Source organism: Bactrocera oleae, chromosome 4, assembly GCF_042242935.1.
Source record: "Bactrocera oleae isolate idBacOlea1 chromosome 4, idBacOlea1, whole genome shotgun sequence".
NCBI lineage: Eukaryota > Metazoa > Arthropoda > Insecta > Diptera > Tephritidae > Bactrocera > Bactrocera oleae.
The window spans coordinates 58870983-58895978 of NC_091538.1; the positions used below are offsets into that span (position 1 = coordinate 58870983).

The 24996-nt window shown below is 32.1% G+C and overlaps 1 protein-coding gene across 1 annotated transcript in view; it reads right to left on the bottom strand.

Moving 5' to 3' along the window:
* Positions 1–11099, bottom strand: part of Rgk1 (Rad, Gem/Kir family member 1) — a 160424-nt gene extending 149325 nt beyond the window's left edge. Inside the window, exon 1 of the mRNA XM_036362982.2 lies at positions 10975–11099. The gene's annotated coding sequence lies outside the window, so the exon portion shown is untranslated. The remainder of the gene's footprint in view (positions 1–10974) is intronic.
* Positions 11100–24996: the final 13897 nt, after the last annotated feature.

Sequence of the window (24996 nt, forward strand, 5' to 3'; positions counted from 1 at the left end):
GGGTAATCACCAATATACTAAGACAGTTTTTAGATCACCACAATACCAGATTTCATTTCCAGACTTGTGAATTTATCAAACTATTTAAGTGTAATCAGATTAACCCACCATATGGGACACCTTTACACAACAAATAACTTCAACTACTTTTTTAAGACCTTACACATCTTTCATTAAACACTCAACAATGAAAACAGGCAAAACAGGCAAACCAGAAAGTGTATGCTTCCCAACCGGAAGCAACGTAACCTGCGACAACTATTCAAAATAATTGCCAATTCAATTGTAAGAGCCACTTAAGTTTTAACTTTTTGACTTTTGTCGCATTCGCTGGAGATTTGTGTACGAATTTGTGGTATGCATCTCACAAAAGAGAAAACTCAACAAAAATTTAAAATTCGAAGTTTTTTCAACTTCAATGTAGAAAAGTGTTTGCAGATGTGTTGCATATTTTTCAACTGAACGAACACGTATTTTGGGTAAAGTCGAAGTTGGCACGCGTTTAATTCAATAAACTTGTTTCATAATTTTCCGGACCACACCAGAAGCCGCAAAAGTACGTGGCCGCATGAACTTATGATATAATGGCAGCAGCAAGTAACTATAACGCAGCCGGGAGCAAACGAAGCACTCGTTATTTTATGGTTTGACGGTAAAGCAGCGATGCTTGTGTGTGTTTGCAGCTGGAAATCGATACAAATTTATAACATTGTTAAAAAGTTTGCACTAGACACAAGGAAATACTTCGCTACATATATGTATGTATCTATTTATGTGTGTGTGTCACTGCTAACACATTCGCAAGTTTAGACGTAAAGCACGTAGGCGTTTATTGCCGCTCGACTGCAGAGAACCTTTTTGCTTTGTGCTCTCAACCGAAGCATAAAAGGCCACTTAGTATATTTCTATGTATGTATACAAGGGTGTCCATTATTTTTCAACTTAATTTTTATATTAAGTTTGTCACGAAGTTTGTTACATCTAGAAGGAAACGTCGGAGACTCTATAAAATATATACATAAATGATCAGCATGATGAGCTGAGTTGATTTAGCCATGTCCGTTTGTTCGCCCGTCTGTATATGCATGAACTAGTCCGTAAGTTTATGAGATATCGATCTGAAATTTTTCACTTCTCCATTTCTCATCAAGAAGCTGCTCATATGTCGGTATGACCGATATTGGACCACTATAGCATATAGCTGCCATACAAACTGAACGATCAGAATCAAGTGTTTGCATGGAAAACTTTTTCATTTGACGAGATATCTTTCTTAAATTAGTTATGGAACTGAGATTTTGTATAAGTGAAGGATATTATAGCTTCAGTACAATCGAATTTAGCGTTTTTTCTTGTTTTTTTTTCATAAAATAATTTTTTTCATTTAAAAAGTTATAGACTATTAAAATTTTGCATCAAATGTACTGCATTCATACAGTATACCATGTGGTTTGAGCAAAATTTAACTGTGCGTATAATTTTTAAGGGAATGTTTTCATGAAAAAAATCATTAAGACTTTTTTTCTAGAGCGGAAAATTTGGCATTAGAATATCGTTTTCTCAAAGTTATTGAATACGCAAAATAGCAAAACATCCATGGCTTATACATGGGAAAAGTTAATATAATTTAAGCACGTAAAGTAAAGAGCATCTCCATATTTTAAGAGCAGAAACTGAAACTTCAAAAGACATTTGCTAAAAAAACTCAACTTGAGAATTAACGGGCACCCTAATGTATATGTGCATGTGTGTATTTTCTATTACACACACGGAAGCAATGGCAATAGCAATATGAACTCGCACAACTTCGACAACGGCTGACTTGGTGTGCTCGGCTAAATGGCCCCATTTATGCTCTAATTATAAGAATGCGTGTGTAACTCTAACATTTTGTATGCTCACGTGCGCCATATGTTGTTGTTAATATTATCCACGACCATAATTTTACGTCTGTTGGGCCCCTGCTATGGCTTGGCGCGTTGCTGCGGCTTGGCTGCAAGTGAAGCCACATACCTGACAATGCCGAAACTTTCAAATTTATCGAAATATGAAAGTTATTCAGCGCTCAGCCAATAAAGTATACTATTTCTTTGTCACATCACAACGTGGAATTGAAATTAAAGTGTGTGGCTTCATTTGTATGTTTGATGGTGTGTAGGAATTAAAACATCGTTTTTTTTTTAGCCAATACTGATTTTATGTAAAAATGTTTGATATGCCCAAAGCGATTTCAATATAATACAAACAAAACATTTATATATGCCCCGCACAGGTTTAACACTCAGAAGAAAGCGTCAGAAACCCCATAAAATATATATATAAATGACCATATCCGTCTTTCAGTCTGTCTGTCCGTCTGTATGTGCTTTTCTCACCAAGAAGCTAATCATTTGAAATCGCCACCATCGGACTACTATAGTATATAGCTGCCATACAAACTTTTTTATTTGACCAAATATCTTTTTGAGATTTGGCATATATGATCGTCCAAGGCAGCACTACAATCTCCAAACATATTGTTCAGATCGGACCACTATATATTCAAAGTGACCGATCAAAACCAATATAAATAATTGCATGCTTTAAGAAATACACCTGAAGGATAGTATAGCATCGGTGCCGCCAAAGTTAACGTGTTCATAACCAATTAAGCTATACTCAACTATAACCTGCTGGAAAAAGGTCAAAAAAATGTTTGGTTCAGATAGATTGTCAATAGATGTTATGATTTGATTGAAGAAAGAAAGCGAAATGTTGACTTGATTGAATAAATTGTATCTAAATAGCACCATTATTATTAATTAACACCCCGATTATGTAAGGCTACTGCCTGATAGTCGCCGGTATACTTGCATTGGATACTATGACAGGATAAAGTTTTGCGGTTGCTAAATGATTAAAATTTAAAATATACATATTTTCCTTAAAGATATTCAATATATTTAAACTATAACACGCGCAAAATACTGTAGGCAACTGATCTTGTTTAGTGTTGTAGAGTAGTTTTCTGATTTCGACATTTCTGTATACTATATTAAGGAATTATAATGATAGACTTTAAACAAAAAATTGCGATTGGCAACTCCGTAGCCTTTGTTTGACTCCAATAGCCATTCATAATATGTATTTTGGTTTGCAGTCGCCTGTTAGCCACTTATACATATACAATACAAGTATAATATGAATGGCTTTCCTTTAAAAAACTCTATCAGTCAGTTAAAACCTTCCTCTTTACAGTTATAACTTTCAAATATAACCTTCTGATAAAGCTGGACTTGCCCCCAAGGATACATAATCTTACAAAAGTTAAAATTTTTTTTTGGACAAGAAATAATTTTTTTTTGGTTTAAACTCTTTTCATTTATATAAAAATTACCGAATGTGACTGTTTTTGACTCAAAATTTATTTTAACGATTAAGGAAAGCATGTTGTCGTTTAAAACTTTTTTTAAACTCCCAAAATGAACACAAAAAAGTTTTATAAATTGATAACTTTTAATTGGCCAGAAAGAGGACTCTACACAGCTTCTAGAACACTTATCGAACATTTTTCACGAAATAAAAAATTTCACTCGAAAATTTATTTTAAAACTGCCTGTTAAGAAAATTTTTTTTTGGTCCAAAATTTTTCTTTTTTTATAATCTATAAATTTTACCCCCAGGCTAAGCAAAAAAAAAATTTTTTCGCTCCACCCTAGTATACATCTAATATATTACTTTTCTGTAACACTTCATCAACTTGTTTTTCCACAAATCTCGTTGACTGCGTAGATTACGCTTAACTTTTGTTAAACCATTCAAAAATCTTAGCATAACTAAGTTTTTGACGCTTTTGTAGTGAATGCTGATGATTTTGAGTATACCAATTTGGCAAATATGCAGAGCGAGCAACGACAGAAAACAGCTAAATCACGAACGTAGGGGTTGTCTGACATTCATTTCAAATCATTAGTATGGCAACTGCGTGGCATCAAACAGCAACAGACAAAAATAAATAAACAAAATGTAAGAAATAAGGTAGAACTAGGTACGGGCGCAACGGAACATTTTATACTCTCGCAATTTGTTAGAATGAAAGACATGTTTTCAAGGTTTCTGAATCTAATCTGATCTGGTAAAACCAAAGTGCTTTAATATGGGTGAGAGTTTAAACCCTTGGGTCAACTTTATTATCAAATAACATATGTTCTTGGACCTTTTCATAGGTTCATTAAAACATATTGTTTGATATCCAATTAATTTAAGGGCTTTAGTAATCTCTATCTCGCATGCGAATCGCGGCTAAATCGCGGCTAAATCGCAACAAAATCGTTTCTATTCTATTTATGAAGCGGAGTATGTTACTGGTGATGAAAATTGGTTCACTTACCACATATCAAGAGAAAACAGTTGTGATCAAATTGCAGTGAGCCGTGCAAACTGTGGCCAAACCAAGATGTATGTCAGATAGATTGCTATGTTTTTAGTGAGATAAATATGGAATCTTCTACTACAGATGAGTTGTTCCAATACGGTCAAACTCTTAATTCGGACCTGTATTGTCAACAATTGGACCGCCTGAAGGAAAAAATCGTCAAAGAAACGGCCCACCTTGGCAAAACGGAAAGGAATTGTGTTGCATCAGACAACGCCAGGCCCAACAAATTGATAGTGACTCGCACAAAGCTCCGGGAAATTGAGTGGAAGGTTCTTATGCATCGATCTAATAATCTGGTTCCAGCACCAAGTGATTAGTACGAATGGTTTTGGTGTTGAAAAGTGCGCTTCAAAAGAAGCTGGTGAAAATGACTGTCCTAGTTTTAAGGACGAGAGCCTTTAAAACGATAACAGGTTATCGAACAAGCTGATCCATAAAAATTCTTACTAAAAAATCAACTTTATTGCCAAAATTTATTCATCGTTATATTTATGGGGATAGATTGATTGTCACAAAATGTTTAAACTAAATCACATTATGATAAGTGAAATATTCTCGTTTATTTTTTATAAAAATATATCACTTATTCCATAAGGATATTTTATATATTGAACTATATGTAAAAGTGCAGCATGAAGATGGTCTTTGAGATGTAGAGACTTATATTCGATATGTTGGCACTAGGAAAAATTAGAGGTAGTTTTCTACTAATAATAATTGTACAGAGTGGTCACATGCCAAAAAATCTAATTGCGCTAAGCTTTCTTGACGATTTGGATTTTAGTCTAAAAATCAACTAACAGAGCCTATTAACTAACTGAGGATGAACTGGAAATATTATGTACGGTTTAGTTCGAGAGATTTCCGAACTTATCCTCGTACTAAATAAAACTGATTTATTAATATTTAAGATGAATTGAAGATATCTAACTAATAAGGACAGACTATTTTCTAACCAATTCAGACCTCATACAATTCAATAAATGCTAATATGTCCACAGCTGATCTCCAATGTTATACGCCAATATTTATGCAATAACTCTGCAGCTGCACACCCGCATTAACCATGGAAGCATTTGCATTGAAAGGATTGCAGGTGCATTAAGCAATCACCCTTTGTTGTTGGCTCTCTTTCGCTTAAATTCCAATAAAGTGATACCTTGGAAATTTATTGCACCCACACATGTACGAAATGAAAACATTGGCCATAATTGAAGCTTAGACAAGCTGGCAAACTTCTAAGTGACCCCCCTTGCTTATGGCCAACAATTTGTGCGCTTAGCGCCGGCAGTGTGGCTGTAGTGCCACATTTTGGCAACGCTTCAAGGTAACTGTAAACTTACGCCAGGATTTTATGCGAATTTGCAAATATTGGCGAGTGGGCGAGTAGTTAATGCTTGTCTAAATTGTGTCTAAAAGCTAAGGCAGTTTCGGAATATGTACTTCGGGGCATGTTAACAGCAGCGCTTGGAGGGGTTCAGCTGGTGTAATTTTCGATGTAACTTACTAGAGAAAGAGTGAAAGAGAATCCGTCATGAAATATGTTCAAAGTCAACTGGACTGCATAGCAAGTAATTACAGTTTCCAGTTGCAATATGTAACGGTAATTGGTGACGATCATGAATGTTTAGCATTTTAATTATGCAATGGGTTTATGAGATATAGAACATTTTCATAAATCATTAAAAAAATATTTTACCTTGAAACATTTTTAATTTCTCATTCTCATTAAACTATTTTTTAATACTAAAAAAGAGTAAATAATATTAATTAGTGATAATGAGTTAAATATATTATAAAGATATAATATTATATTATTATTTTTATTAAAATAAGAAATATTTTGGTTATAAAAAAATATTCTTATTTACTTTTTTAAAGCGTGGCAAATGATACTTTTTTTTATAGTAAATATTATTATATATATATAATTAAAAATATTTTTCTTTAATTTTTTATTTATAAATATAAATTTTTAATAAAAATAACAATATAATAAAATCCTAATATTATATTTATATATTTAACTGATTCATAATATAAATAATACCTATTTCTTATTGTTTTAATGTTTCCATTACGCATCAAAATTTTTTTCACTACTTTCTCAGCTATAAAACTTCTCAATGAATTAAAATAAAATTCAACCTCTTTTTAATAGACATCAATTTAATTATCACTTTTTATACTAAATTTCAAATTTGCCACGATTTCTGCCATACAAACTGAACGATTGGAATCAAGTTCTTGTAATGAATCTTTTGTATATATGTAGGGTATTATATATTCGGTGCAATCGAAGTTAAGGTTTTTTCTTGTTTTCGTAAACACATTCCCACAAACGAATGCTTCTTAAATTAAATGAAAATTGTCAGCTTTATCACATTCCGACTTCAACTCCACTCCCTCTTATCGGTTTGCCACAACCCTCCTCAAGCACAAATTGACACTTCAACTTCATTTTTTATTTACCAGCTATTCATTCGATTGCCAACGCACTTGTACGCACTCATACACGCATACATGCGGAACACAAACGAACACATTGCGCAGAAAATACGCGCAAAATGTCACTTTTTGATTCATTGCTTTTACTTTGGGTAAATTAAGTAGTTGAACCTGTGGTTAAATTTAATAAATTCCAAAGAAAATCTTACTAAAAAGAGTGTTAATTGCAAAATTGATTAAGTTTTCATTGAATATCGATGTTTTAAAAAACTTGCAATCGAGCAAGGGGATAATCGAAATGCGTCGTAATAGTTAAGCAACAATGGCGCATTTAAGTAGAAAATGTGGTTAAGTGTTCACAGGGCCAGTAAATGGATTTCTAGGTTTTCCATTGCCACGAAATTTGTAATACCCTGAAGGAATCGTCGAAGACCCTATAAAACATATACATAAATGATCATAATGATGAGCTGTGTTGATTTAGCCATGTCCGTCTGTCTTTATATACGCGAACTAGTCCCTCAGTCTTTGAGATATCGATCTAAAATTTTGCACCCATCTTTCTCTCATCCAGAAGCTGTTCATTTGTCGAAACGGCCGATATCGGACCACTATAGCATATAGCTGCCATACAAACTCAACAATCGGAATCAAGAACTTGTATGGAAAACTCTTTCAGTTGACGAGGTATCTTTACGAAATTTGACACGAGTTATTTTCTAAGGCTACAATGTATTCTCCGAAGAAATTGTTCAGATCAGATTACTATATCACATAGCTGCCATACAAATTGAACGATCGGAATCAAGCTCTTATAAGAAGCCTTTGTATTTGTATTAGGTATTATAGCTTCGGTGCAACCGAAGTTACTGTTTTTTCTTGTTTTGTCTTATTAACAATAGAAAAATTCAATAATCGCTTTCACCTATTTGAAAATACATCTCCTTTTATAGAATTTGTAGGAAATTGTATGCTCTACAAAAACCTACCTACCAACCTAAAAAGGTCTGACATTTCAACACGATATTGAAAATATATAATAACTAGCTCTATCAGAATTAAATATTGTAACATTAATTGAAGGAGTTGGAGGTTTTTCTATAATAGGTTACTGATGATATAACGATTTTATAAGCTAACATAGTAAACGCAATGAGGTAAATAATTTGCTAGGTTCAGTCGAAAAATTAAGTGATTATCGATCTAGTGACTTGTCTGATATGTCCATTGTGATTAGAGGCGTATGACATAAATAATATGCTAATTGAGCACGCCATACTAAAACGACAGCTAAAGTTATTTCGAGAAATGGTTGCGGCGTATGCATTTGAAATGTATGAGCAGCTCACAATAGACATTAACATTTGTATAAGAGAAGGTCGCTATTGCTTTCAAATTTTAATTCTATTAATTAAAAATAATTACTTATAAAATTATAATATATATAATTATTAATATTAATAAATAACAACAAATCCAACATTATAGATAGAAATTCATAACAGAGACTGATGCAGGAACTTAGGTCGATACGCTTACAGCCGTGAAGAACTCTTGTTGAATAATTGAACAATATTGTTCCACTTAAGAACAGCTGTATGGATGTAATCATGTATTTTAATACTTTTGTGACAAGTAATAATTTACTTAAGTTCTCTGCTACGATTATTCTGCGTGAAATATCATGTGCGAGCATTATACTCGTTTTATGTATAAACAAATACAAACATATAAACCTGCATACATTTGCTTTTATGTTTATAAGAAATACCAGGTAGCCAAATAGCAGGCGAAATGTTCGAGTCATTTCTATGAGAAGTCAGCACGAAAACTGAACTGAACTGTTTTTAAGCCAGTGTAGAAGCCTTTGAAAATGGAATGAAATTCACAGTAGAATGAAACCCATTGAAAAAGGAAGAAAAACTATAACAAAAATGAAGGGAAAGATAATTTACGGGCGAACTGAGGTCGAAAAGAGGAAGGGGAGAGATGTGGCTCAATTTGTAAGCGCTAAAAATGGATTTACTTGATTTCTGACAAAACTACGAGCCCGGAGAAAAGATTTTATATGGAAAAGTTATAGGTAAACCACAATTTTTGTATTAAAAACTTTTTCACATAACCTCAAAATTTATGTGAAAATTTAAAAATACCAAATTTTTGGATTTTGCATTCTTAACTTTTGCAAAATTTTGTATTATTTCACCAGCACCACACTCAAAGATCAAGCTGTAATCATAAGTACTTAGTTATGCGATTGTGCTGTGTAAAGTGCGGGCCCCGCCTGCTCACAATCGACCTAAGACGACCACGAAAAGATGATTCTGAAAACTGTTTGGAGTTGTTCAAACTTGATTAACCGATTTTCAACAACTACATGTGACAATGGGTGAAGTACCAAAGCTTCGAAATAAATAAGAACATTAACGATACTAAAGAACAATTGACAAACTGACATTTATTTCGGAACAAAACAAAAAAACAAAAAATCTTACTACTAAAATGTGATCAAAAAGTTTCAAGACTGTTCTAACAGCTCTATATCTATGTATATACGAAATCTATATATTTTTGTATATACGAATTTAATATTATATAATATTATAATTACCAAAAACCATGAAACTTACTTAATGCTTATATTACCGTACAAGCTTTATCTATTCCATAATTAAAAACACCTCACACGCGCTACAAAAATGAAAAGCTGATGCCGTGCATAAATCTGTCGTTATCGACTGACAGTTAACAGCTTCAATGCAGTTGCAGGCGCGTACATGAACAACATGGCGCGCATCGCACCAACACGCAACTATACATTGTCGCACCCATTAATTCGTGCGAGGGTACTTAGTATCTACACACTCATACATACACAAAGTAAGATATAAATGAATATGTATTTCATAGCAAATGTCAGACTCTAACAATTTACAACAACATGCCAATGACAACTTAATTAAAACGTAGCAGAACTTTGGCAGTGAGTTGGCGCTTATGCGCACTTCAGTGCACACACACGTATGAATGGATGTACCTGTTCCAGAGAGCAGTCATAGGGCAGGAGTGTGTCAGAGAGGTCACACATAAGTGTGCATTTAGGCGCAAAATCCAAAGCGGCATGTCGAGTGTTTTGTTTCTTTGTATACAAACATACAGACACATACATACAGTTATATAAAGTGCTGGTGTTGCGTAACCACCCAGTTTTGATTTATGAGTAAACGCACTGATACATATCTATAGCTGGTGGAGACAGAGGGGTAACCCAATGAGCATTTAATACTGGTTTTTTAAAAATTAAAGACAATTTTTTCTAGGGACTAGTTGCAAACTTGATATACGAGAGCCCTGCTCAAATTTCGATTTGTATCCCTCTACCAAGGAGGTCTCTGAAAGCTTAAAGCCAGAAACAAATAACAAAAGAGGCATACGAAAATGCAAACTTTTCTCAAAATTGAAATATATTTTGTGAAAATATTTCTCTTTCGAATTCAGTTATCACAGAATGATACCGTCTAAGGTATGTGTGTGTACATAGGTATGTAAGTATTTAAAAGCTAGCAGGTATCAAATGACCATCAACAAATGCCATGGAATACGATTTTGATGACCTCACTGTAACAGTTGTGGCTGCCACGCGCGCACAATGCAATTTATTACACATTTGCTGAAGTTGCTCATACGCCACGGAGGACAAATAGATTAGAAGAAGCATTAATCAAATTACATGGGCTAGTACTAGTTTTTGCGAAAATTTAGTTATACTACCTTTATTTTGAAACACAGGCAAACTTATTGCTAAAATTTTCATTATGCAGAGATTTTTAAAAAACATAAAATAATATTAAATATTTGATTTAAAAGTTTGATAATAATTTTTTCGAATATAGCACCATTATGATTATACCAAGAAAATATTTGAATATTTAATATAATGGCACTACATTCAAAAAAATTATTTTGAAAAATTTTTATTAAATATTTAACTATATTTTACAAATTTTCAAATACTCTTTTTGAAATTTAAGAGAAAATATAAATATTTTAGCTTATATATATCAATTTAATTTAAAAAACATTATGGAAAACATCATTAAATTACTCACATTTTGTGCACTTGTGCCATTGGTGTTTGCTGCAGTTGTTGTACCACCACAATGCGAATTGTTGCTATTGGACGCTATCGGATTATTATTGCCAATAACGGTTGCTGTCGATGCACGTCGACTACTGCTATTCCGATTGCTGCGATTGTTGTGCGAATTGGTGGCGATATTGGTGTTGGTTGTGATGTGGAGTGGCGAGGCAGGTGGTGTTGGTTGGTTGATGGAGGGTTGGGTGGTGGTATTGGAATTGGAATTGGTTGGCGGAAGTGAGGGGCCCGTTCTGTTGCGTAGACGGGCCAAAGCACTCCTTAGGCCCTCCGTATTGTTTTTGTCGGGCCCCTTGCCAAATAAAATGCATCCACAAAACACTTTGAATGCTTTTGCATAAGCAGCTGACTAATGCATGGATGCTTCGGTTATTAAGTGTTTGTTGGTAAATTGTAGAAAAAGTTTTAGCGCGGAATGGGCAGCAGATGCTGTTAAATTTAAGGTGACGGTATAAAAATGAACAATCTCAATTTGCTATTTAATTTATTATGGCTACTCGCTTTTCATTCTTATATTATAGTTCGCCACAGCTTCAGCTAAATTTATGTTGAATAATTTTGTTAAATAATTTCTTATATATACATGAGTATATCTAATTTGAAAATTGTATTGTAAAAAACTATTTTACAGAATAAGTTCGTTGAAAAAAATTACTTATTTTAAATTTTTATAAAAACTTTCGAGGTTTCCCTAAAACTATTCGAAAACTCAGTTTAAATTCATTTTAATTAAGAATAATGGAATTTTTATTCGCGAAAAAAGTTATTGAAACCTGTAAAGAAAAACATATAATTAATAACATTTAATTATCGCTTTTTTTTGGAAAATCCTATTAAGAGTAACAATACAAAATTTTTCAGCTATTTAAAGTCACGTAGATATGAAATATTCTTATATTTCATTATTAAATATATAATATTATATTGTAAAGTTATTTCTAGGCTTTTTATGGCAGAGATGTATTCTATTACATAACATCATTAATTCCGATATGTGATTTGCTGCATAATATAATATTAAATGAAAATAAGAAAATTAAGTTTAAAAACAAATATATTTAAAAAAATAAGAAGAAATTTCAAATACCTAAACCAAAAGTTATGTTAAAATAAGTCCTGTGCGGCCCAAAAAGTTTTGAAGATGAGAAACTGGTAGCATTACTTGATGAAGATTATTTTGAAATACAAGAAAAGAAATTATAAAGTATTTAATACATAATTTTTTCGGTCTAACTATTATTAAAATAGTAAAAAAATTAAAATTCAAAACCAAATTATAATTTTAATTAATTTTTGTGTAAGTCATTATATGGCATTTGATACTCGGAGGCAATTATTTAAAGGCTTTTACATATTTTAATAACACTCATAAGCAGTGGCAATTCAAATAAGTGCAATTTGTGTTTACAATTCCGGAACAAAATAAAAAAACAAACTTACATCTATTTACAAAATCTTAGAAATGGGTTATATAAATATATGCATATATACCCAAAAGCACAGAAGAAATCGAACATTTTTGAAGCATCATTTGTCTTTATTATCTTATGAATAATATTCACTACACATTACCCACTCATCTGTTAAATTTATATACGCAACATCATATTCACACAGTATATTTTCTTAGGTTTTAATACGTCTACCAACCGAAACCAAATCGAAAACCGAACCGAAAAAGAGTGCATTACTAAATAAACGGTTAAGCCAGCAACTTCACACACATGCGTGCCAAAGTTGATCATAAAAAAGTCTACAAAAAAAACACATATGAACCGCAAATGTCTACAGGCATTGCCAATAATGTTCCTGTTGTTGTAGATAAAACGCTTACACTCCGCCTAGATAAATACAGGTTTACGCACATGCATATGTATGCATGTGATATTTGTGTACTTATCCAGTGCTCTGAGTTGAAGGATGCTTGTCTCGTGTACTTTGTTTGCTTTAGGCACCGATAAGAGGTTTTTTGGCTTACTCAATACTCGACTATGAGTTGTGAATATAAAATTTCTTTGTCATGATTTTCTTTTTCAAAAATATTTTAACGCACAAATTCGGGACACAAACTCGTACGGAGTAGATGCTGCAGGTGCTTAGTCGACTCTTGCATGACTACTGTTTAAATTTAGTAGCACGAGTGGGTTACTCAAATGGAATCACATATGAACATAAATAAGGTTTCCCTTTATGACTTCTTTGGTTTTTGAAATGTTTTATGTTTGCAGTTTTTAAAGTTAAATATGTAAAAAATAGCGTGATAAAAAAATGGTGGCACCAGAATATTTGAAAATTCTAAATTTTATAATAAAATACATACACAGAGATATAGTAAGGAAATTTTATATGAAGTTAGTTGGAATGATGTATAAATATTGCTTTTTACCATCTGAATTAAATCGACCCGGACTGACGAGAAAAACGATTCCATAGCCGTGATTAAATTGCAAACACAAAATTTCTGGCAAACGTTGATCCTTGGTCAATCTTTCCATCTTTAGGGACGCCAGGATCTATAGACAATTTTTGATGGGAGTTACGGCAATTCCAGATGTGATTCTACAAGAGTTTACTCGGATATGAGTCTCTTTATATTTTCTTCAGCATATTGCCATCTGAGAAATTAGATTTCATACAAATTCGAAATTCCGAATCGATAATTTTTTTTGTAGACTGGTACAACCGTTTTTATGTTCGTGTGAAGTTTGATCTCCATATTTTAATTAGCTGCAAAAGTGTTTTGGGGAGTCTTATTACGAACACAATTATTTGAGGGGCACAGAACATTCATTGAAGATCGTGAAGTCATCGAAAACTTGTCTTTGACGAGTATCCATCAACCTCTGCTCAAAACGTATAACAAAAAAATTAAAGAAACAGTGCTTGCAAATTTTTGTAATGACATCAGAGAGATATCAGAGGATCTCAACATCTCATATAGACCGACGCAACCCAATTTGGCTACTTTTTTTTTGGTATAAATCGTGTCAATGCTAGAGTCGTATCAAAAGATCTGAATCTTTTGGGAAAACAACGTCGAGTAGAGGTAGGAAAGGAGATGGTTGACAACGTAGCTGAGCACCGTAGCTTCATCAAACGCATCATTAATGACGAGATATGGTTTTATGAAAATGACGTCGAAACTGCGAATCTAGTCAATGGGATTCCAACAATTAGCCGAAACCGAAGAAACGTAAATCGCTGAAGGCACTGAACGCCATCTCATCCGAGATTCATAAAAAGTGAATGAAAAACTATATACAGCGTTTGCATGTTTGAATTGGCTCAAAGGAAGCCTAATTTGATAGCGATAATAAATATTTTGATTTAAATATGCGAAAATATCGTTTTTTTTTTGTTTTGGTCAGACTGGGTCAAATTTGATCGGATGATAAGATATCTTAATGAAATTAAATTAGCATGTTTTTTAAGTGTAATCTGGTTTGGTCCCAGAACTGAAGAAATCGATACCAAAATCTCAATTATACCAAACAATGACTACAAATAACGATTTTCGCACTACGGATTGACTCTTTATCGCATTTGTCAGTGTGAGCGCAAGATAACGCAATAAAAATAATGGAAAATAGTTTCTAATGCGACTCAGTAACAGACATAAAGATATCAGTTTTTAACTTTCATAGTACTAATGTCATGAATACGGTAATTTTTCTTAAGCAATTTGGTTTTAAAATAAATATTTCGGCAGATGTGACGCGGCATAATCAAAATCTCACCAAAACTGAGGATAATCGGTTGACAATTTATATTCACTCTACAAGCACCTGCACTATGTACAAGTAAAATATTCTGCAAAAGTAAATGTATATAGATTATATTATATACTAAAGTAATTTTCAGTATTAACGGATTAGGATCACAAACAATATTAAGGGTAAAAGCATTAGAAAATACAAATAGTTTATTGAAAGAAGTGTGATTATTGATCCCTACATAATTATTTTTTAAACCTAACTAAACCAATCTCATATTTCATGTCGGGAAAATGCAATTTATTACCTTTCACACGCAAAACAACGATGTTATTTTAATTAACTGAAGCTTAATTAGATGAGGTTTAAGGTAATTGATATTAATTAGAAATATTTAACAACATGAAATTTTAAAGGCAAAATTACTAATTTATTAGCAAAATTTTACCTAATCAACCGACGGCGGAGTGATGTACTTACACTTTAAAACTTTTGAGCGAAACAAAAGGGAAAGTCGAAAATAAAGAGACACACATTTGTATAAACACCATGTGGCAGTTGGAGCAAATTACGTTGAGTCACATTAGCTACCAGCAAGTTTAAGTCAAGAACATCAATTGTCAAATGCAGGCGAGACATGAGTTCATCAAAGCTTACAGTTTTCCTTTCCTTATTTTCGTGTTTCTTATTTCACTAATGAAAGCTGCTTATCGACTGTCTAATAAGAAAAATACTGTACTTAATTAGGCAGCAAATCGAAAAACGCAATACATTTTGAATAGACGTTGAGGGAAGAGATATACGGGCGGTATTCAAGAGCAGAACGCCAAAACCTTCAAAAAAAGCGAAAGCAAATAGTGCAAAAAATTGCTGAAGAAGAGTAAAAGTTTATGCATTTCGTGCGTGCGACGGTTTTGCGGTTTGTGCGTGCAGGCAATTAAATGGCGTAAAAACGTTGCGTATATACTTGACTGCCAGCGCGACTCTACGATAATTTGCCAGTAATTGCATACATATATATACATAAATATATGTAACATATTTTGTGATTTTTCTGCTGCTACAATTTTCTTGCTTTTTTATTGGCGCGCCAAATCTCTCTGACACTTGCTGCGTCAAAAAGTAAGAATAAAAAATAAAGTGTGTGCACAGTGTTGGGCGTATTACGATATATAATATAATAGTGTTTTATATTAGCATATGAATAAATATCAGGCATCTATTGAATGTATGTATTTTTGTATGAAATAATCTTAGCATATGTGCAGGCGCCCACTATTTTTGTTGCCTTTGTGAACAGCTGTGCCGTTATTAAACAACACCAAATATGACAACACATATATATGTGTTAGATGTGTGAGTATGTGTGTGCAATGAAACATCTGCTAACACTTTGCGTTACCACAAAAATGTGACAAAAAATACTATGAATTTGGAACATTTTCTTTAATATAAAAATGTATACCCTGAACAAGGTAAGCTTGCCACGATGTGTGCAATACGACCTGACATTTTGCAGAAGTCCATTTCTCACCAAGAAATTGCTTATAAGTCGGTACCGTCGATATTGGACCACTATAGCATATAGCTGCCATAGAAATTGAGCGATCCAACTCAAGTCCTTGCATGAAAAACGTTTTTTTTTTGACAACTAAAGCATATAATTTGTCATAAAAACTGACCGATAGCAATCAAGTCTTTGTATGAAAAACTTTCTTACTTGGCAAAGTATTGAAATTTAGCGTAGAAGATTATCTCTAGTCTTAGAACATATTGTACAAATCGGACCATTAAAGCAATTAGTTGTTACACAAACTGAACTATCAAACTCAAGAAAAATGTATTTTTATACTCTTTTATGCTATAGGAAATGTACCTAACTGTGTATTATTAATTTGGTTTTGTATGTGCCTTTGGTTTTTATTTAACAAACTTATATTTTATATCCCTTCTTGCATATTTCGTCACACACATACAGCACAACTGTCCAATTAAATAATATATATATAACACAATTCTTACGCATTTCTTTTATTTCTAGTGATTGTTGTGTTCACCCTTTCCATTCGTTTGTTTCTTTATTATTTTTATTCGGCTCAAGGCCATGCATGCTAACGCTGATGCAAAAAGAAATAACATAATATTTTTGCACACCTTTAATATTTATTTCATTTCTAATCGTATTTTTCGTTTCAGTGTTGCTTATGCGACACGTATTCTGGCACATACTCATATATAAATTGTATAAATAAAGCATGCCAACAAGTTTTATTAACGTTTGCTCTCAAGGTGCGTGTGGCGTGTGGTAGCAAAACTCAGAAAAATATATATGTAAATAAATTTATAACAAATATAAAATGTTTTAAACTATACCTCTGCACCGTTTTTAGTTTTCTTCAAGGATTTTCATAATAAATTCTAGGAATGAGTGCATAATACAATTTGCAAAAACAAAATAAGCCAATATATTTCTACAACATATGACAGCCAAACTCTATGAAAGTATATAGAGGTAGGTAGATAGAATGGCTGTTTTTCGACGCACTTAGACCTTTAGAAAGCCCATTGGCTTGAACTTCATCAGTAAAAGAATATAAATTTCTTAAATGTTTTTTATATCATGCGTGTCTTTCTAGATGTCGCAAGTAAACAGCGGTACTAAAAATATAAATTAAAATGTTTTAGACGTGAGAGTTTTTTAGAAGTCAATCTAAAATAAAGTTTAAAATAAGTGAGAGAATAGAAATTATTGATTTTTCAAATAAGGCACGGAATAAACTAAAATCACCTCTAGAACAGCCAAGAGATGTAAATGAACCTTTTGTCAACCATAGGCTTGATATACATAAACACAAAATATTTGAAGGATTTGAAAAACGTTGTAGACTAACTAATATATTGAGTATGACGTTCTAGACTAACTAATATATTGATTATGAAATTTATATGATTTAAGGGGCAGACCTAGTGTGAAATTTCGAAAAAATTAAATTTTTTTTTGCATATTTCGATAGGTTACACCTCTTAAAGCAACATAAGAAAATTTGAGATCGCAAATAGGTTTGAAGTTACAGGTTTCTAAGGTGTAGCCGCTCAGTTCAATCAGCTCTACCAGCTTTTTTTTAAACCCGTTTTGCTCGAAACAGTATTTTTTACACTTATTGCAGTAATTACTCGGAGACAAATTATCCAATCAGGCCAAAAGCAACAACAGGGTAAAATTCAAGTGTTTTTTTACAATGAGAGCATTGTCAAATAAAATTTTTTTTTTGCTATTTTCATTGTACGGACAAAATCTTCATCCACCGAGCAGGCCGGAACAACTGCAGCAGTGAAACACCATTTGTTAGCGTCGGAGATCGCGTGTAACTGTGAAAATATTTTATTTATTTCTTTAAAGACTTTGCTGCGTATTCTTAAAATATGTATACACATACCCAAGAATAGCTTTCATTATACAATATTTTTAAAAATCGCCCTTTTTTAGGCTGTCGTGCTGTCGTGTGACTCTTAAAGATGTGAGAAATATTATATTCAGAGATCTCTGCTATTATATAAAAAATTAAGATACTCAAAGTTCGACAAGTTATTTCAGTTCATTAAATTTTAAATCTATGCTATTTTGAAGAAAATTTTGTTCTCAAACTAGGTGTACCAAATGGATATCATATGAATCTTTCGAGTTTTGTTTTGAAACGCTCAATGATTATAAGAGACTTGAAAACTGTATTAAATATAGGCAGTACAATATCCATGCCTCGTTCACGTTTAAAAAAATTTTAAACATACTCTGTTCTGTGATGCCTAGTAGTCAGGTTATTGCTTGAGCAGACAAACATTCGGAAGTGTATACATCTCAACATTCATATCGTTTTAATATACATAGACCTAGATATAAGAATTGAGTTGTTCAAGGTGTTACAGCACAATCCTTTAGCGAACACAACAACTGTACCCTTTGCAACATGTTGTGGGAGCATAATAATTCAATATGTCAACTTAAAACTACATTCTCGCTATTTACCCTTTCAATTTTATATTTAACTGAAACCTAACCAACGCCAGTGTATACTCTAGAAATAAAAGAAAAATAACAATAATAACCGCCTCAAGCGACCGTAGTACCATATTGTTCGACAGATTTGTGCGCAGCAGATGTGAGTTTATTTTTGTGCAAAGGTTCATCTCAAGACTTTCTTATTATTTCCTTTTCTGTCTTAAGTGGACAATTTGGAATGCAAGCAAAGAATTCACAAAGCTCAAAGCAGCGTTAAGATGTTGCAGGTGCCGCATTGTTGCCACGCGACGACTTTAAAAACGATTGTTGAAATCCTACTAACTATTTTTAGATGGTATACGCGAACAAACAGCATATATTTCCGGTGAGAGATAGAAAGAATAATGGTAGAAAAAGGTAGTAGGTAAAGTAAGCGATTTTAAGGTAAAAAATATATAAAAGCCATTGGTGTTCAAGGGTCAATTGGCAAACACTTGTAGAAAACAGTTCACCTTCTGCGCATATCTGGCTTAGATGAACTATAGATAAAAGGTTGCGGAGTTTTAGATAACATACTCGTATTTTTTCATTTTAATTGGGTATTTGTGTGTTTAATAGAAATTTTATTGCATATATGATTTTAAGGCAAACGATTTTTTGATCTTATTTTATTATGTTATGCGCGCACCTATGAACCCTTTAGTTAATAGCGAGTCTGATTCTGCAACTAATGTACGGAAATAAAGTTACCGTGATTTCGCTATTTCCGTTTCGTCTTGAAAGTTTTTAAAACTAAATTTTAAATTTCATTAACGTCCCCAGATGACTATATATAGAAACACTATGTGTCTGCCATTTTAGTTCTTGTGTTGTCGGTGCAACCCCTAAAATTGAAGAAATTTAACAATTTTATCATAGAAGGTAGATAAAAAGCTGATGTTTGGTATCAAAATTAAAAATTTGCATCTCTATGACAAGAGCTAAGCTTCTTGTATTATCACAAATATTTATATGAGCAAAAACGGCATATATATGTATGTATTATTGCCCATCGAACTAACTATTACTCTATTTTCTTTCCTGGTTATAATATGCGTCTTAGTGATATTATCCGTGAAATTATTTTTTCAACAGAGATATGGCCCGCGAACCACCGCTGCGTAGTTCTGAACATAACTGGTTCATGGCCTCTGAAATAAAATACTTAATTAAAGCGGTATTTTAGTCTAGAAATAAATAATTGATTTTAGGTTTTTTCTTTATAGTTTCAAAGTTTAAATATTCAAGAATATGTATACAAGAGAATTTTTCAAAATTGAAATTATTTTCGGAGATACAAGTATAGGTATGTTGCTGACTGTACCGGACGGAACTTAGACTGTGAAAAAAACGGTTAAAAACTATTTGGAAAACAGTGGCTCGGAAATTCGCCTCACCCGCCTTATAGCTCAGATCTTGCCTCTTCTGACTACTCTCACTGGAACCTGGTTCCCATCAAAACAGAATATCAAATATCAGCCTTATTTATTCTAAGCCGGCGCTGTTCTTTTGGAATGGAACCCACAAATTGCCCGAAAGATGGGAATATGTTATTGCTTCAGATGGGCAATATATTATTCAAATAGTAAATAGCAAAAAAAAACATGCAAATATATAGTTATGGACACCATATAGCTCAACCCTTATATATACAAGTATTATATATAATGGAAACATATTATGTTTATTTAAAACAGTTTTATTGCTACAAAATAAAATGAAAGAAACAGACAGCTGAAAAGTACGCCTTCATCAATTTCTTGAAATTGAAATTAGAAAATGTCACAAAAAATTATTACCGATTTGCCTGTAGTGTGAGATCGACAAATGGAAGGAGTATAATTACCTAAACGAATATTTCATGTGCTCATTGAAGCAATAAAAATTCACCAAATGCCATGAAGATATTAAAATTGTACATGATGACCACGAATTCCGACAAGACAAACTGCCAAAGGACATTTTGATGAGAGGAAAAAAAATATATCAAGTATACAAATTATACACATTTATGCATAATAAAATTATATTGAATGTATATTGCGCACGGAAAGATTTTTTACTTTAATTCTCTAAATTTAAAATTTATATGTATAGCTTCAATTATTCTACTAGAATTGTACCATATGTACCTACATACGTATGTGTATATATAAAAGCCTATATATTGTGACTTAACGATATTTATTGTCAGTACTTCCGGTTTGAAGCAAAATATCGACATTAATGTACAAACGTATACAATCTGCAGATATTTACATAAATATATATATATATATATATGTATTACTACGATCCACATGATTTGAAACTAGCTAAAGTGTATCCGCTTTCCTAACCAAAAACATAAGTACTGCGCATTTTCTTGAAAATTCGAAATCATTCTCCTAGCAATTACAAATTCAAATATCAGCCTAATTTTGCCACATAAATACGCACGAAATTCGAGGTTCTTGTTGCTTTGTTTGGTTGCTACTTGCTGCGGTTGTCTTTATTGGTTTGTTCGTTGTTCGCCGCAAAAAAAATTTGCATATTCATCATTTTAATTGCTACAATGTGAACATTTCGTATACCGAATCTAATTTGCGGTGAAACATTTCGAAGGAAAGTCAACGAAAAAGCAACTTTTGACTGAAGTCTCTTGATTATGAAATTGCTCTGCTGTGCTACCTTCATTGCTTACTTCCTTTCCTTTGATATTGAATTACTTCATTATTTTGGTTTCGTAGATGAAACGTTGGTAGTATTTAAGTTTTGATGACATAGCTCAAAGAGTTCTTCGATTGGTTTGAAGTAATTTCGATAGAGAAATGTGATTAATTTAAAAGAAAGTGAATGAAGAATGGGCATTTTGTGTGGTCATTCAGCAGTTATTTTTGTAGGAAAACCAACGAAAGCATTAAAGTGATGGTCAATGTTTCGAAGCTAACGGGGCAATTAAAGGTTCGTGGCTTTAAATTTAATATGGTTAGAAAGAAATTTCATTGGCATAAATTGGATTCTTCATTGACAACCATTCAACTATGGTATGCAAAAAATATTTTAAAAAAATTTTGTATTTACATTTTTAAAGAGTGTATGTATTTCCGTTGAAAAAACATCTACATTTTTGAAAGATATTACCACTTTAAAAGAATCTTACAATATTGGAAACAGAGTAAAATACAAAAGAAACACCTCTATATATGAAATTTAATAGTAGCGATTTCATTGGCTAATAAAACTGTCCTCATATCAATCTCCAGTACACTCTTAGCGGCTAAAAGCAAAAAAAAAAACACAAAATAAAATATATTTTATCAGCACTTTTACCACCCCAAAGTCAATGTTATGCCCATGTACATACCCTACAAGAAACTGCTGATGGGTTCACCAATACACTCACATTTATTTTATCAGTACTGACGGACAGTTTACTTGTCAACTGACCGTCACTGTTATTATTAAACAATCTTCGAATCATATTGCTTACATGAATAAGAATGAAATTGCTGAATCCTTTATTCAACGACTGCGCAAAACAATTTTTACTGTTCTTCTTACCACAAAGGAAAAGTGTTGCACGCTTCTTTTGGGTTTTCAAAAATGATATACATACATACGTAAGTTTAATAAGTTTTAAAATAAAAATATATATTTACTTAATTTCCATTTGTATTTTTAAATTCAGAAATATCCACAGATTTAGGAAAGACGTACGCAGAGCTATTGAGAGGAAGAGATGAAATCAAATGAAAATTTCTTTTCATATTTTATTGTTTAATTATACTTTTTGTTGCATTCCTTTTTATATTTATGTATATTATTATAACTAATTTTGATTTAAAGTTTTAAATTTATTAAAGAAATAAAATATGTATTATCTACTACGCAAAAGAATTTTTCACTTTTGATAGATTTACAGTCATAACTGACAAATGGCAGTTATGATAGCATTTCTAACTAACAATTTTCAGCTATGATGGATTTATGGTCAGCTATGACTCTGAAAAAGGCATGAGAGTGAGCAGCTTAGATATATGATCCGAATACCCATGTGTTAAAGAGAGATGCAAACTCACACACATACGTTTGTTTACATCAGTTTTTACACAAGGCTCTTATGAAAATGATAGAAACTTTGTTCTGCGCGCTGGCAAAATTTTTCAGCTGTGACTGTCATATGACCAGTCAGATGACTGTCACTATTCTTGTAGGGTATATACGTGCCACACATACATATGTATATGAGCACATGTACATATATTATATGATTAAATATATGTGTTCAAAAGGAAATAAAAAATATCCATAAATGTAAACAACTGTGACTAATGGATGATTGTCCTTATCATTCAGACTATAATAGAATATCTTATCACTCAATCAAATGGCCAATATGTATATATCTGAATATATGTAGTACTAAAATAGGAGTGAAAAGAGAACTGTGAATTTTGAAATAAAAAAAAATTATGGGGTCCCGCAGTTAAAATACGATGTAAAAACCAACGTAATATTTTCGCACTTTAGTAAAGTTTCTTATTACTTAAATACTTGATATGCTGGCAATTTGGTAACCGAATTTAAATGTTTAACATTCTTGACGTTAAAATCGCAAACTGAGCTATTTCTTGGTAGTATAGTAAGATGAGTATTACAGATAGGCGGAATCGGATCATTGTCAAGTTAATCTAAAACTTATAAAATTGTTATAATTAAGCTCCAAAATAAGATATAAAACAATATATACATGTACAAAAAATTGTAATTGAACGTAGCACCGCCCTTCATTAGGTATACTGTGCATATCTCACAAACCATGAAAGTTAAATGGACCAAACTTCCTCAGGACAAGTATTATTAAAATTTCTTCATACGACATGTGTTATGTAATAACGGGAGTTTCTGTTTTTTACCAAAAAAAAAACTGAACTTAACTGAACGACAGAATTCTGTCGAAAATTAATGCAATCGATACAGATCTTCCTCTAGCCGCAATATACCATGTATAAAACTAAATGGATTTCTGAACCATAATGTGGTTAAGAGCTGAATATCTATAAAATCGGTCTATACCTTGGTCTAAACATCATATCTCTATTCTAATGATTTCCGATGGTCTGGTTAACTTTTTTTATCATATGCCTAATATATTAAATTTAGCCACTTTGGTTGAGTTTATATCAAATATATTACAGATCAGTTGAGTTGATAAGTTTAATTTTAATATAAATATATCGGACACCAAGCAAAGTGTAGTAATGACACTAAGTAAGTATATGACCCATAATATAAGTTACTCCGATACTAAATACGATTGTAATCCATTCCCAGTTTCGTCGAATAATGAATGCTGCATTTTTGCGTATAAAATGTTATGTTAGCCCTTGTTAACTTGTTAAATATTCTGTTTAACAACTTTTATTCAAAGAAGCACAAGGACAGAGAAAAATATGACACCTTCCATATTTTAGTTTTGAAAAATCCTCCTCTAGACATATTCATTAATAATTAAGCTTTGATTTTATAAAAAAAATAGATTTTTTTTATTTCTAAACTAGAATACCTCCTTAAGTCTTACTTTTTTAAAAATACAGAAAAAAGAAATTTGTGTTTTTCTTTGTCATTTAGCCATTCACAATAATGAAACTGTTCTAAAATATGCATAATAAAACTTGGTAACACTGAAGATTGCAGCTCACTTCAATTCCATAACTTTGATGTTGCTTTTACATGCAATATTTTTGGCAAGAGAGCAGAACCGAGCAGAAAAAGACGAATCAATGACAGCAAATATCTGTTTCTCCAGTACAGTAGACATGTCGTCCAACATAATAGATTTCAAAACAAATAAATTATTTATGAATCAACACAAAGTCTCTGAAACACTATTGCCATATTAAAAAAATTGCCATTATAAAAAAAGTATATTCGACAGGATAGAATATTCATTTTGCAAGGCTATTTGTGAACTTTGAAGCCAATTTTTAATATGATACTGCATTAAATTTGTTACAATTTAAGCAAATACTGCTTGCATGCATATATAACAGAGATTCATCATAAATATTTAACTACAATTTTCCTCATTATATAGGTATACCTACTATTCACTGAAATAAATATAATATTTTTACCCACAAGTATACTACTTAAAACAAATAATTATGCTTAAATTAAAATTTTCCTTAACTAACCAATCGAAAAAATTATAATAACAATATAATCCCTGTCATTTACCCTC